The 16,431-nt window shown below is 37.2% G+C and overlaps 1 long non-coding RNA gene across 1 annotated transcript in view; it reads left to right on the top strand.

The window, feature by feature from the left end:
- Positions 1 to 16,431, top strand: part of LOC125184940 (uncharacterized) — a 248,911-nt gene that overhangs the window by 84,496 nt on the left and 147,984 nt on the right. Inside the window, exon 2 of the long non-coding RNA XR_010831763.1 lies at positions 7,899 to 7,969. This is a non-coding gene — a long non-coding RNA (uncharacterized lncRNA). The remainder of the gene's footprint in view (positions 1 to 7,898; positions 7,970 to 16,431) is intronic.

Raw genomic sequence — 16,431 nt, 5'->3', positions numbered from 1 at the left:
TGCGATTTATGCAACGCGTTCTGTAAGAAAGCCAAATTTGGACACCCTAAGTGCAAACATTCAATTGGACATAGTTTTACAGAGTTGAAACAAAGATCTTCCATACTACTCTGTGGCCTCTTCTAGATGTGGTTTGCGAGGAACCATTAGCATACATACATACTAATACCAAGAAAAAATCTTTGAATTCCAGGAAAAATCTCAGAAAACTGTGAATCACACTTCTCTCTTAAAGAAAAATGTCTCTGTCCTAGAGAAGGGTTGTAGCTTCGTGAAGCATTTCCTTGTTAGTTTAAAGGCTTTCTAAATGATGTGCTGCTTTTGTGGAACTCCTTTTTGAGTTGCCTAACTCTGCAATGCCTTGAAACAGGAGCTGAATTGCCTTGTTCACAGCTATAAATTACCTGAGGTGGTGGAAAGGTAGGTGTTATGACAGTAATGTTAAACCCCCTTTGTGGATCTGTTCCGTAATAAATAATTCTGTTGATTATGCTGAATATTGTAAAGAGAACCCCAGTCTTCCTCCAGGTCTTTTCAGCCTCCTGATGCATGATCCCATTCCGTAAGTAGATAAATGTTTATTCTTGCCCCTCAAGGGAGCTTCCTTACAATTATTATGTATGCCTTGCATTTATGCTTAATGCCTTAACATAACCCACAATGATTCTTTAGCTGGGTCATCCTGGTCCTTTATAACCTGTGTTTCAGTTGTCTGTGTGCTCAGGACAATTTTTATTTCAAATACTTCAGGAGAAAAAAAAAAAAGTGTGGTTGAAAAATATGATGGTGTATCCTTGTGCCAGAATTTGAGTCAAATCAGTGGTTAAGAAAGCAGTTCCTTCCAAGCTCTTAATGCAGGCTGGTTATTCATCAATGAGTCCCTTCTTTTCTAACAGATTTTTTAAAAGTAAGATATAGGGGGTTGGGGGGAGTTTGTAAACTCTTAGTGTGTATCAGCAGTATAAGTCATGTAGTTTAAAATATTCTGGTCCCTGTTAAGAGTGTCAGCAAAGCGTGGAAAGCTGTTTCAGTCTGATAAGGATATACACGAGTGAAACAGTCTATGCTAAAAATAAAGCACGTCTGTACAAGTTTTACTGAATTGAGGGGAGTTTGCTGTGAGATAACCCCAGGACAGTTTTATCACTGCTATGCAAGTGTTCAGTAGTAGGTAGAAGAGCTCAGGTCTCTTATTCCTTTCATGCTCAGCCAGAAGCAGACTTACCCTTTCGCCTGGAGGTGATTTCAGCTGTGCTGAATTTTTTTTTTTTTTTAATAGAGATTAAGTCACAAATCTCTCTTCTGTAGCTTCCTGCTGAGAAATGGTTCTTTCTTTTTATTCTTAAAGTCAATGTACATATTTTCAGCCATTTCTTGTTATACAGGTGTCAAAAGTTACTAGAATAAGTAATTTGACCCAGATTGTGATTATTTTTTAAACCAAGTTTTTTTGTTAGTTTTGCAGAATATGAAGTATATACTGATCTCTTATGATGTTCATGCTGGAATGTGTACTTAATTTTACCAGTATTTCCATGAATTTCTGCCAAAGAGAATTAAGCTTTATAGTGTTACAACAAAACAGACTGCTCTACATAATTGTCATAAAGTCAAAGTGATTAAGCCTGTCGGAATACTATCTAGGATGTAACTCTACAGCTGGGATTACACTAAAGAGTGAAATCACTTTCAGATCTCACCAGATTAAATCAGATAAACTGTGGGTGACTGAATAGAATGGTTATGAGTAAAAATTTCCTTTGGATTTTTTTTTTTTTTAATATCCATGTGTATTTTGGCTGTCTGCCGGGAAATTGTTTAAATAATTGCAGGCAGGACAAAGTTTGCTTCCAGAAAGTGAGGAAGACGTGCACATATGTATATATATTATATATATGTATAATATAAATATTTTTAAGAATCATAAGTTCAGTTTATTATTCATCTGAAAAGGTTACTTCAGATTTAAAGGGAGCATATAGATTTTTAGTGTCATGGTTGAATTTCTTCTTCCAGCTTATAGAGAATGATCTGTTAAATTGTTTTAATTAAAGATGGGGAAGAAAAAATACAGTTCTGTTTTGTTTCTTAAATTACTCAAAAATTGGTAAATAATATCTATATAACATATCTATATCTTGTAAGTCCATATTGCATATCTCAGCTTTGATTTCACCTTAAGCCCTCGGGCTGAATGCAAGATCAAAGGGAACATTAGCAACATACAGTTTATCATAGAACATAGGTGTAAGTGTGGTAGATAAGAAGCCAGAAGGGGGAGAAGAAGAAGAAAAAAAAACTAGATGGAGTTAGCTCCAGCTCAGTATGTTGTAGGGTAAAATGTTCTTACTGCCCCTGAATCCATTAAGCAAACAACTGGAAAACAGTGGGAGATGGTGACACGCCATTCCTATAATTTGGAACATGACAGATGAGCTATCTTTTCAGATCAGTAGTTTCTTTTAATGAACTAACTGTCAGTGTTTCAGAGTTTTGTCCCTTGTTGCTTAAGGCACTTCTTGAGGTCAACTGATTTTTTTTTTACAGTGTTTATACAGTAATGATCAGAAAGCACAAAGTCAGAATTTATCCTTAATCTTTTTATCCTAACACACGTGGTTGTTTATCACACCACAGCTCATTGATTTGTTATCCTAAAATCCGTATGTTAATGTGGTAGCAAGTAGCGCTCCCACACAGCAGCAAATAAGACCTTGCTTCTGTAGTTCCATTCTTCCAGTTTATTTAGAAGGTAAAGTTCCAGTCACATTAATAAATAAACAAACAAACAAACAAACAAATAAATAAAAAGGGTGGAGGGAAGAGAGAAAAAAAGAATTAAAAAAGAAAGGAAGAAGAAAAAAGAAGGAAGGAAGGAAGGAAGGACAGAGAGAGAAAGAAAGAAAAAAAAAAAAAGAAAGGAATAAAACAGACCACCAGTCTTCCATGTGTATCAGAAATAAAAGGTCAGAAGTCAAATGCCTGATACCAGTCTAGCACTGGATGGTAAGCAACCTCTGGCAGAGGTTCCAAAGGAAGAACTTAGATTTTTGCATAAATAGCAGAGCTAGTGGAGACATCATAACTGCAGCTAATAAATTTGTGGGAGGCAGCAGCTGCTAGAAACTGGCATAGTGTAATTCCAGTTTCTGAAGATGTGACAAAGCCACAGGGTGACAGCACACCATTGGTAACTGCTTTGACAGGCATCTTTGTGAATTTCTCACCAGCATACCAAGCCTTTCATTTAGGAAGAAAAATGCACTACCCTTGAAAAGGTGTGAGCCTCCTGAGGCCCAGAGTGTTGAAGCAGCCATAGCAATTGCTCTTCCAGTGTGCATGAGCACAGAGCAGGCACAGGAGCTTGGTACCAGCACAGGAGATCATTTGCAGAGGTCTTCCATCTTCCATCCCTCCCTTGGCATGCTGCAGCATTGTGTGTCTGTCTGCCTCAAGAATATTCTTAGGAGCGTATTCTCAGAGCGGAGTATTTGAGTTTGTGCTTTTCTGTGCTTACTTCATGTGAGGCCTGTCCTGAACATCACATACTGAAGTGGAGAGCGTTATGGTCTTTTTACAAGAGAGGACACCTCTCTAACTCCCTTCCCCAAGCAATACATATACATTTTGTTGAACTTTTTGGTAACAATTTAGACATTTTAAGTACAAATAATATACTTTTTTTTTTCTTTTTTTTCCCCAGATGTGGTTGCATCAAACAGATCTATTTCTGCAGCCAGTCCTAGGATCTTACAAAGGTCATGTTTCTTCTCTTATTTTGAAGAATCCTGACATAGTTGAGGTACTGGAAAAGACCTCAAAGCCACTAATTAATATTCCAGAATGCTAATGGTACAGCATGAGGAGGAAAGTGGGGAAAGTGGGTTACTAAAGGAATGGCAGTAATCACTCAGTAACTGAAGTTGGACCACAGCTCTGCTATAAATTTGAATTTTGACACTATATCACCATCTCCACCCCTGCACCCACAATATCCAGCTGAAAGAGAAATCTTGGCATTCCTGAAATTTGGCACACTTAATCTCATCCTAGAGAAGATTGTTAAAAACCAGGGAAATAGGTTTAAACCCAGGAGGAAGAAGGGATATGAAGTCTCGTTGGCTTTAGGATTGGCAGGATTTGAGCAGCGTATTATGAAAATTTAGTTGCCTTTGGTTTGCTTGTCCCTACCCCCCAGTGGTAACTGTCTGCAAGTGTGGGAAATACAGTAAACCTTACATCTTGACACACATTATTCTGGCCTGTGCTCTAATTCATCTAAAATGTAAGTGCTCTGTGTGAGGACTGTGCATGGCCAGTGTAGACTGAATCCACAACAAAATATCTTTTGAATTATTGCAATCCTCTCTTGAGCATCAGAGAATTTGTGTGTTTTTCAGAGGCCTTATCTGAGTGAAGTATTACAGATATCATAAACTCAGTATCTAATAATTTAATCATCCTGAAGCAAACATCCACAATTTCAGCCAGAATACTGCATATTTGCAAAATTCTGAAAGAATTAAAGAAGTGTGAAATGCTGGGAATGTGACTTGCAGGAAAGAATTCCAGCTTTGATAATCCTAAGAGGACATAAAGAAGTTTCTCTAATCTAATTCATTAAATGATTAGCATGGTAAAATGCTTTCACTTTTACTGAAGCAGTTAATTGTTAATAGTACCTTTTTGGAGGGTGCTGAGAGATAGAGATGTGTATGTGTATTTCACTAAGTCCTGGAGGTCTCTACTGAGATTGTGTTATTTGTACTCGACATACTGTGGTAAAAAATAAAATAATTATAATAAAAAAAAATCACAGGTTCCAAAACGTGAAGAGATGTGGATGACATATCATTTTTCCTCAGTCTACAGATTATAAAGACAGACAATCCATAGAAATGGATTGTCTGCTAAATTGTGAAAATGATCTCAGGTCTCCCATGATGTACTGCAGAGATTTCACTTCAAGACTATTCTTTCTCCTATGACTGCTTTCAGTCCTTTTAGAGAAATCCTCAAAATAAGGCTCTTCAAATGCCAGGAATTTTCAGACAACCCCCAGTGTCATCAGAAAGAAAGCAAGCTTCCCATGATTTTGTATACCTCGTGTCACTTCAGGATTAGACTTCCCTGGGAAATTTGGACACTAAACAGATTAAAATAAACATTAAAGCATTTTGAAAATGTCATTGCATTTTTATTTTTTTAAATATTCTTGTCATATTCTTGGCTTATAATATCAATAGCATGACTTGGCTGTGTTTTATTATCTTGGTCTCATGGAGGAGAAGCCCATTTTAGAATTTTGGGAGAAGGTTAAGAGGCTACAAAAGGTTGGTTTTGAGTGTATAAAGATCATTATGTGTTCTTATAAACACTGCTAGATTTAAACTGATGTCCTCTAAATCCAACTGCTGGGTCATGGAAAAACATTGCTTTCATGGTAGAAGAACCAGGAAAAATGCAGAAGAGGGGGGAGAGAGTCGATGTGTTTGGGTGAATTGAATGGAGATTTCCTGAGGTCATGTAGTGCAAGGATTACAAGCAGGATAGGATATTGGAAGGTCATGAGAAAGTGATGTAGCTATAACCTGTCCTGATAGAGTGAAACGTAAGGGATGGGGTATGCATCTGCTGAGGATCAGTGTGTAGTTACACTGATTGAAGAGGAAAGGCAAAACATATATATATATTTGTCTTTTTTTTTTCTGTTCCTTTTGACCTTCATTCTTCTGAGACCATTTTTAGAAAGCTTAGTCATGGTGTGGCGTTAGCAAGAGATTTCCTGGGAGTTCTGGGACTTTCTGGGTGTTGCAACTTACGTGTTTGTTAGGGAAGTGTTTTATTTATGAAGCATCTTTGACTAGTCAAGTTAGTGTTCTATTTTTGAGCTAAATCTACACTCTTGACAACATGAAACTATTCTTGCAATATTATGTCATTTTCTCCCCTTTAAATGTTCTTTGTGACTATGGTGACTTGTCTATTGTAGAAGAAATAGCTTATATTCTAGTGGATGGAGTTTTGAAGAAGTGGCAAGAAAAATGTATCTTGGTTAAAAGTTGCCAAGTTTTTCACCGTAGCTGTATTTATGTGTGTTATACATTTTAAATGCTTATGATTTGATGTTGGAGGGGAAGGAAGTTCCAAGATAGGAATGTTTGTTATATTCTTTTACAGAGAAGCTCTATCCCCAGACTGGTAGGAAGGAGTCAGTTTCAGAAACACAAGAATTTTTTAAAAAGTCCTATAGATATTTATAATTTATATAACATATAAATATGTTTTAAATTTTATTTCAAATCTACTTGGCAGTATATTTTTAATTAGCTGTGTTTGTTTGTCTCTTAGGAAATTAGAACTATGGAATTTTTGGCAGCCTGGCCATTTCATTCATTAAAATGACAGCTCAAATTCTAATACTGAACATGTTGCTACCATCAAATTTTGACGTGATTTTTCCTTAGAAGTCATCAAAGACATACAAAAGCATGTGTATAGCTGCAGATGCACATGACTATTGTCTATCAGTGGGAGTTGCTACAGTGTTTGCCCTGAACTTCTTTAAGACTACTTAAAAATACTGTTGGTGAGAATTCTGTTTTCCTCCTTGTCTCAAACCTACATAAATAGCTGTGCCCATTTCAGCACAAAAAGCAGGGAAGACTGATCATGGGGCAAAGAAGGGAATGTCAAACAAGACTTGCAGGATTGCTCATACTGATATTTTTTTTATTGGAGATTGTTTGCGTTGGGGTGCCAAAAATTTTTAATATGCATTAAGAGGAGATGTGTGCCTGCCTACTGTCTGCACAGTCAGATCAGACTTGTACGGTTTTGGTATTGCAGATTACAGCTGGTTTGTTTATTATAACACAGCTGGGCTTCTAAAGTTTGCAGTTGAAATTACTGCAAGCAGTGGAATAGTATGTTGCTTTTCACAGCTTCATGCTGTATTTCATAGGAGCTTTTAAGTTGTGCTGCTTACAGATTTATTTTTTATTTTTATTTTTATTTTTTTTTTTTAGGTATAGATGCAAGAACAGATAGATGTCTGTTTATTTGCATAAGGGGAGTTAGTCACTTTCTGGAGCCAAAACCTCAGGGGTGGGCGCTGTTTGGCCTCAGTGACTTTAAACTGTCCTAGCAATGTAAAAAAGCTATTTGTCTGAATTCAGTTTTTATTTTGACATGCTAAGGTTTTTGTTTGTTTTGCTTTCTTTTCTTTTTGTTTTAAAGATGCTGACTGCAGTATAGAACAAAGCAGTCTGTGATTGTCAGTGCTGAGCTAGTAAACATAAATGACTTGTTTTATAGAAGAAAATAAAGGGCCCAGTGGAGGTTAAATACTGGCTGGGAAATTCACCTCTCCTCCTCCTTCCCAAGGCTCAACTTCAGCCAAACGCCCTTCCTCCCCCCCTTCCTAGTCTCAACTCCTTCTTTTCACCACAGGTTACACTTAGTCCTTACAAATTCCTCTGGCGAGGTGAGGAGTGGTGCAGGAGCCTGTGGTCGTACATGTAGATTTCGGTCTGCGCATCTATGCTTCTTGCTGGTGTGCTGCTCCTGCTATTTTAATTCATATCCTTGCCCTTGTACTGGTCACCTGTGGGCTGCAGCCCCCCAGGGCTGTCCTCTGTCTTGGAGGGTGGCAGCTGGGGACCTTGTCCCAGGCCCTGCAGTGCTGCAGGCCCTGGCTGCTGCAGTCCCATTTTGTCAGAGAGGGTGGGTTTCACCTAGTGTGTGCTGATGAAGGCTGTTTTATAGGACACTTACAATCTTCAGTGTTTGTAGATAAGGAATTGCTCCTCAATCCCCCTCAGAGACTTGTCTGTAAACAAAAGTTGCCTGAGTTCTGCTCCTCACCCTGGTTAATATCTAATTATTTTGCTTTACAGATTAGAAGAGCTTTAACAGAGGAGGCTGGAAGAGGCTTGGCCTGAGTGACTACTGAAAGGATACCTGAAAGGTAGGAGACCTTCGTCCAAATCTCTGCAATGAATTCGGACATGAGTGATTTCAGCTCCATTCTTCCACATCCCACTTGATTTTTTTTTCTAATCCAGCTAGTTGGTCACTATCATGAGAGTCTGGTTGGGCAATCTGATCTCTGGTTTTCAGGAGATCTCATTTGGAAGTATAGTCCATTGTCCAGCCCAGAATATTCCTGGAATGCTAATGGCACAAGTCTAGAGTCATGCAGGTACATTTCAAGCCAAGAAGGGTTGTGCCAGTATTGTCAGGTGCTTCCAGAATGGTATGCACTATTGGCCTTAAAGGCTTAAAATCCTGTTTTAAGCACTGATGGGCGGGAGTTTATGTATGGGGTACATTTAATATTTTCATATTAAAATAAACTACAAAATACTGTGGAAGAATAGAGTTCTTCTGAGAAGGCCAGATGACAGGCAAAGCACCAAGGACCCAGATATTTCTTTATTAGAATAGCTTCATGATATCCCTATTTTGTGGTAAGATATTGTACCAGACATAATAGATCAATAAAAGCTGCTGAAGATGTAATTTACTTTATCTCCTGTAGAAATGTCTGGCAAAGAGTTTTGTGTGGGGATGAATATGATCATAGGAACTCCTTTGCATTTCTTAGTATTTCCAGTTTATAAATGTAATTTAAAAGAGCAATAAAATATCAACGTGATTGTCCATCCAGAAGGTTGTGGTAGCTGCAGTTCAGTGCACTAAGGTCACACGCACAGCTCCTGTCTGTTAAGTTGACAGGGAGGGACAGTGCAAGTTCATGACTTTTCTCTGATATTTTGCAGTGAAATTTTTAAATTTGTCAAAACACTTGTTTCTCTTATTTTGGTGTACTGCAATGAGACTCCTCTCTTTTTCCCTTGATCAGAATATACCAGTTCTGACTGAGATGCATTTAAATAATTATTTATTCTCTTATTCTGTGTTATTTTCAAACCACTCACTTAACAAGTAGTACCGTGTCATGGTTACTTCTTGTTATTCTTACAGTAGATACATGGTCAAGGTAATTGTAGCCCTCGCTCAGAGCTTCCTTTGGTGACTGACTTTTGCAAAGTGCTAAACATTGCTACTGATAAAACTAAGCTTTAAAACACCTCCTTAATATAACTGAAATCTATGGGACTACTTGTGTGCTTAAGGCTGAGCTTGTGATTCAGTATTTTGTTGTATTTCAGGTCAAAATGCTCAGTGCTTTACAGCCTGGCTTACTAAGCACTGATAATGCAAGTTTAAAATCTTAATTTTAAAGATTAGCTGGACAAGGCAAGATTTTTATCTGGTAATGCAATCTGCTTGTGATCTTTTCAGTTTCCAGTGTAATGTTTGCTTGCTCATAGGCAGAAGTACATCAGGGCCACATGCATATTAAATGAAGGGCCACCCAAGTCATAGGATAATGCATTGATAATGCACTTGGCAAACAGATTTAGCTGTTTTTTAGAGTAAGTCCTTACTGTATAACATGTATAAACACAAACATGTCTGATGCTCAGCATGACTCATGCTTAGTTATTAATACAATCCTGGAGATAAGGTATTTGACAAGAACATGCTTTTATGCATGCTGAAACTAAGACGGTTATATAATACCAGTAGTAGCAAACAACTTTTTCAAATTCTCATGGAAACCATTCAGGAGTGTGAAATGGATGCCAATTTCATTATCACCTATAAGGAGGCAAACAATGAATCTTTGTAGGCTCACAGGCTGTGCTCAGAACAGGAGGCTTAAGTGCATCAGCCAGTAGGTAAACTCAATCAGGCTAGTGCCTGTCAGATGGAATATGTCTGTTAACAAAGCCATTAAGTGTACTTTAAATGCTAGTTAGAACTTTTGCAAGGAATGTTTATGGGTTGAACATGGGAGGATGCAGTCAGCCACACAGTAAAGTTCTTAGTTATAGTGGGCACACAATAGTCTTAATCACTGGTCGCAGGACATTTTTACTATGTAAATAAGTGTTTTTATGTGTATTTTACAGACCTGGAAATGAATAAGTTAAGGGCTGTGATCAAAGGGAACAATAAAATTTTAAGCTAAAGAAGGAAGATACTAGAGAGGTAGAGATGAAGTGCTGAAAATGTTTTTTGATTGCAGTGTTTTTATGGGAAAAAATTTCTGATGAACCTAGTTTTAAATAACTATTGATGTTGCAATTTACCAAGTTACAGATTTTATTTCATAATCTTAAAAGCACTTGTGAGCACTTCCTAAAATTCTCTTCAGCATTTCTAAGAAAGGTGGTTTTTTTTTTTTTTTTTTTTCTGAACAATTCATTGAGAAACTGTGAGAACAAATCACTGAGTGGGATCAGTGAACAAGGATCTTCTCTTTGCCCAGTTACAACTAACACTTAAATATACTGTAGGAAGAGGCTGATTTTGAGAGAGAGAAGACCCTAGATGAAACCCTGCCCTGAGCAAGGTACCTTCTGGAAAAGATCTGCAGTGTTGTTTAAAGAAATCACTAGAGAAAAGGTGTCCAGATTAATGATACAGGGCTACAAGTGTCTTAATTCCTATTATTGTCTAACTATAGCATTCTAGTAATAGTACTTTCCTACTCAGGAGTGCAAAATTAGAAAGTTTTTTACACCCTGGTACACTTTATAAATGCAGAACTTTTCACAAAGAGGATAGAGAAGAAAGTGCATTAGATCAACACCTTCTCCTTTTCTGCTCTGTACAATTTGAGGTGAAAAAAGTTCCTCCTGATTTAGGAAGGATACAGATATCTGTTATTCAGACTGAAACAGTAACGTGGTGAAGAAGTCAGAATTTTAACGTTTGCAGTCTCTTACTTCAGTGGAATACCTCCTTCATGTGCTTCCTGAACAGGACAAGCAGAGCACAACTGAATAATACCTGCAGTGCTCTTCATGCAGTTCTGCTCAGAAGAAGCTCAGTCTTTCTTCCTGGAACAGCAATAATAAAGACTTTCATCTTGAATTTATTTCCTGGCAGCAGTTAGCTTTTACTATTCAAACAGAGCATATTGCATTCAATAAAAGTTGTTCAAAAATGTTGCCAAGGAAGAAGGATCCAACCTGCTGAACTTTTACAGATGCGTTGATATCCACACGCATCCCTCACACATTGCGATGTTAGCAGTTATGTGTAATAAACACCAGATTGTCCTGTGGAGATGTGATTCCAGTTTAAACTTTTTCTACTCATACTTATTAAAATGGATGGCAGGACACTATTCCTTTACTGTAACACTGACTCTGTAATTTGAATCTAATTGTGGCAACTGATATCACTCTTTTCAAGTGAAATATTATAGTCCCCTCTTTACAGACATGGAAACGTAACCAGAAGAATTTTTAATTTGTGGCAGGTGCTATACAGCTACTATGTGATAAAACCAGGTGCAGAATTTGATATCCCATCTTTTGGTTCTATGTGCTGATGCAGCTGTTCTTCAGTAGCACCTCCACTAACCAGAAGAGGGGGAAAAGTTGTGGTTGGGATTGCTCATTCATTTCTAGGATTTTCCAGTGGCAATTCTGCCATACCAACTATATGACATGTCAGTCTTTAAAACACCATCATATAAGGGAATTTCCATTACATTTTTTGTTCCTATTTGTTTTATTTTCCCAGGTTCTCCAGGGAAATTATTTTCTTTAAAACTCCCAGGATTAGAGAGGAACCCTTGGTGACAATTTATTATAAGAGCCTTCTTTTCATTGTTGCTCATTAGACAAAGTTTGAATATATTTGTTGTATTGCAACACCTAGACATTATGAAATTAGGAAGACAGTAAAGGGGACAGCGTTACCCAGGTAACATGTATTTCAGAAGAACAGGAGTGTCTCATTCTGAGGAAGAGGTGAATTTAGAGTCAGATAAGGACTTCAGCACTAAACTCTTTTTGCAGTTTAGAATGAAGGCAATGTTTAAAAGCTTTGTAAATTTGCATCTCACTCTAGCTGTACATTGCCATGTAAGTATAAAGCAAAGTTGTAAAAATCTCAACAATTAACAGTAAAATTTAGATTCCAAGTAAGAAAAGAGGTGATAGGAGACAGAACATATAAATTAATGAAAACCACAGTTTTCTTGGGTTATGGTTATCATATTACTGCAAATAACATTCCTAGTAAAGCACCTCAAAAGGACATCTACCACATGCTATCAGGATCTTGCGAATTAACAGTGTAGGCTGAACAGGCTGAAGTTTATGCAGGCATCTGATTAAAAAAAAAAAAAGTATAGTAGGTTATTAAATGGTTCTAAAATAATCTAATTTTAAAAATGAATTCTATATTTTGATATATTTTGTCTGAAAAAGGGGGTGGAATTTGATGGACCTAAGATTTTATCTATGTTGTGTAGCTGTTGACATGTGAGTTAGTTACAATAACAGCTGTTTAATCTCTCATTGTTATCACTGGAGTTTAGAGAGCAGTTTGTTTGACCAACTGTAGGAGTTTACTTTAGAATGAGCTAAATTGACTGCATTGATTATGTTGATTAGATCTCTGTTGATTACAAAGGGAATCTAGCTAGCTCTCTCTGCTGTCATCTGCAGCACAAACATTAAAATTGGGCAAAAATGAATTTCCTACAAGCTGCCACTTGAAAGGGCTGAGACAATTTATCCATTAGGTTAGAAATCGAGCTAAAAATTCTTGTGTTTCATGCACACTCTAAATATTAACACAGCACGCAGGCATTATGGACACCAGGATTCAGAAAGTAAAGTAGGGAGGGCCAAAAGTCTGTAACTTCAGACTGAATTTAAATTTTGACTTGGGCTGTAGTAAATTGCTTCATAAAAAGTCCTCATCTCAAATTAATTCTACGGTCATCGATTTCAGTCCTCTTCTTAACTCAACCGGAAGAACCATTCAGACTTATTCCCAGAAGACCTGCCACAATTATGTGAAATGGGCCTGAGCTATTTTCCTCAGCAGTTATCCAGATTTTTTTTCAGTTTTGAGCAGGAGATGCTAATTTTAAGACCGCTTTCCGACTCCTTACCTTTTCCCAGGGATTTGATAGACTCATGGTGCTCAGACTGGACTTCCAGCTTAGATCTTACTATCTTCAGCCTAGAGAAATACAGAACGTTTAGCTGCTTTAACATGAACACATTCTTATTCTGTCAGCACTGAGTTAAACAAAACTAACAAATGTTTCTGAAACTGAGTTTTTCTTCTTCAGAAACATTCAAGTGGAACCATGTAAAGGGAGCAGAACACATATTTTTTATTTCAAAGACATCAGTCTTTTATTTCCTGGAAAACTAGCAATCTGTAAGGTTTCAAGATTCTCTTGAAGCTTTCAGAAGACTCACAAATCTTTTCAAAACTAATATTCTTATGTAGGATCCTCCTCTAAAATTGTAGTTTATATGCCTGACCTTTGAAGCCACCTTATTATAGAACTCTGGCTGAAACACTGATTGTGTAATCAAGCTAGGATTTGGTTTGTTTGTTTTTCTTCAGTTAGTCATGAATGCATTAGGAATGAACTAGCATGGCTTGTGATGACAGATTTAATATGTTGTTGTCCTCCAGCTTTTTCAGGGTTGTGTCTGTATGTATGTTTACAAGTACATATGTTTGTGAGAATTAACGCGGATACAGTCTAGATTTTTCATAGTGAGAAGTCAGTAGGGTCTCTGTTGGAGAATGCTTATGTTTGCCTTTGGTTGTCAGTGTTTTTATTTAGCCACAAAATAGAATTACCTGAAAAATGTTTCACTTCAATTAAGAATTTTGGTGGAGGTTCTTAGATCAGTTCTTAGGACATCCAGATGAAATGAAATTTTGGTGTTTGCCCCAGAGTTTACCCCATGCACTCCTTTCCAGAAGGCCAAATTAAATTGGAACTTTCCTTAAAAGGTAAACAGAAGGTAAAAAAAAAAAAAAGAAAGGTAAGACAGAAGGTAAAAAAGAAGCAACTTTTAAGAGTTCATGCTTGCATGGGGGTAGCATATAACAGACTACTTCCCTTTGTTACCCTCTCCTGCCATGTGTGTCATGCTCTGTGTCGAGGTTTTACTGGTGTAAAAAACATCAGATGTGTTTCAAGATCTGTTGTTAAAACCTAGCCCTGTGTAGGAATGCCTTTTTATTCCTCATGCCAAATTTTCCTTGGAAGGGAAGTTCTACAAAATACATTGTTGACTTATGTTTTCAGGCTTGAATGCCTCTTTTTTTTAGAGCAGGTAGTAGATCTATCTCCTTGTGTTTACTGTAGTAGCTGTTATTTTACCACAGATCTGTTGCAGAGTACATGTGAGATAGGTTGGCAGCAGTTTCTGTCAGCTGCTCACATGATTTATTTTCATCTTCTTGTGTGTCTGTCTAACTGAAGTTATGTCGTAGCCCAAGCCAAAATTCATTATTCTGAGACACACATGGTAACATTATGGTTATCTCTTAGTATTACTGGAAATCATCAAAGAATGTGTGATGTGTTTTGAGTTCTTCTCTATCATAAATTCCATAACCAATGTGACAATTGATGTAAAACAAGATTATTTGCAAAACGTGCGTCACCAGAAGATAGTAAAAATTGCTCATTTTTTGTACTTTCCATATTTGAGAAACTCGTAATTCATGCTTGCTCATTTTCATCTGTGTCTGAGCTAGTGATGACAAACGAAGAGCGGAAGTAAGAACGCAACAGCACTTACCTGAAATCTCAAAGTAAATTTTTCTGTTGGCACAGACTTGTGTACTTTATTTTGCTTTCCATTTCTAGGTGCAAATGAAAAATGTAAAAGGAAAAATGTAAAAGGAAAAATGTAAAAGGAAAAATGTAAGAAAAAGGAGTATTTTCCATTCTTGACTTTCAAATTCAAGCTGGGAGGCTGTCTAACGTTACTAGCTGATCACAGGTTGTTGAATTCTGTGGATGGCTTTGATTGCGATCCTATTGTTAGTGGACTGTACAGAAACTTCAAAACTGAAGAACATTTTCAGTAGAAGATAGAACAACTGATCAGGTATTGCAGCTTCAGTTGTCCCTTCACAAGTAATGTTTCCTTCCAGGTGGACGTATGTAGAAGGCAGCATGTGGTAGGCTTGATCGGGAATATGTATTTTGAGTTTACATTGTGGATGTCTGTTCTCATAAATGTTTTCTAAATAATGTCTAAACAGATAATTATGAGAATGCTTTTTGTTTATCAGATCCAGGACTGCATACCTATCCCATTTCACAGCCTTATGTCAAAGCCAGATACATGTGTCTGCCAGTCCTTCCTCCATGCCTACACATCATTTCTGTGCAAATGAAATCCTGTGAATGGGCTGGGAGTCAATTGCCACCACATTGTATCATGTCCCTGGTCTGAATAACGGGAGAACAGTATTCCAGGGATCTGGAAGGAAATGGCTTTCAAGTCTTGATGTAGATTTTTCCAAAGTCTTGGAAAAATTCTTTCCAAAGTCCATGGGTGGAAGAAAAGTGGGGAATGGTGTGCTTTAAGGGGACAAGTGAATGGAAATAAAACAGAAGCAGGGGAAAAAAAGACAAATGGGATGCTGTGGGAAAGAAGTGAAGGTGAACATGCTGGGCAGTAGGTTATTGACATGAGGGTGGTGGATTGTGTGATTCCCTCTTTTCTGTGACTACTGTTCAACAGGTGGACAGTAAATGTGGACAGAAGTAACAGAATGTGTACCATTGAGCGATCTGATAACACCAGCAGACCAGAGGGGAGCTTCATTTCTTGGTGCTTCTCCTTCTGAAAGGAGGGCTGCAGGGCTCCCACTCTTTCTTCAAAAGATCAGAGCAATTGGTTCTTTGATGGATTGCCTCAAGGCTTTGGGGTTTAATTTACTGTTGATAATTATAAAAAGAAACTGGACCAAAGGTTTAATTCTCTACATTGCTATCACTGGATTTTTTTTTTTTTTAATGTTAATTCCAGACTTGGAGCAAAGAGTGGTTTCTATAAGAAATTGTCACCTGAAAAACAGAGACATTTCTATCTTAATGAGGATATGACCTAGGGATATGAACTAGGGATAAGGTTTTGGTCTGGCTGTTTTTTCAGTTTAAATTCAATATTTTGTCCTAGAAGGTACTCTGCCTAGTTTCTCATCCTTTTTACACATTAGATGCAGTGATGTACCAAGATGTGTTGTTTATGCTGTTTATATCAGCTTTCATTCAATAATATTCTAGTTCTGGTGGTCTTAGGAGGGCAAAAATACTAGAAGGTTAACAAAACCTATCAAATTAACTTGTTTTTCCCCAGATTTTCAGTCTCGAAGTCATGCTTAGCTACTTGGAGTTAACAATAATATATGTTACTTCTATATTTTCTGTTGTTCATACTTTCTGACATTGCACGTGATGACACCAAGTATTGAGATAAGATTTATTATCCTACCAACTGTATCTAACTGTATCCAACTATTGACTAAATACTTTTGTATTGTAAAAGTAATACACAGCTTAGA

This window comes from Anser cygnoides, chromosome 5, assembly GCF_040182565.1.
Source record: "Anser cygnoides isolate HZ-2024a breed goose chromosome 5, Taihu_goose_T2T_genome, whole genome shotgun sequence".
Lineage (NCBI taxonomy): Eukaryota > Metazoa > Chordata > Aves > Anseriformes > Anatidae > Anser > Anser cygnoides.
Note: the sequence above shows the minus strand (reverse complement) of the source record. Positions and strands in the feature narration are given on the sequence as shown.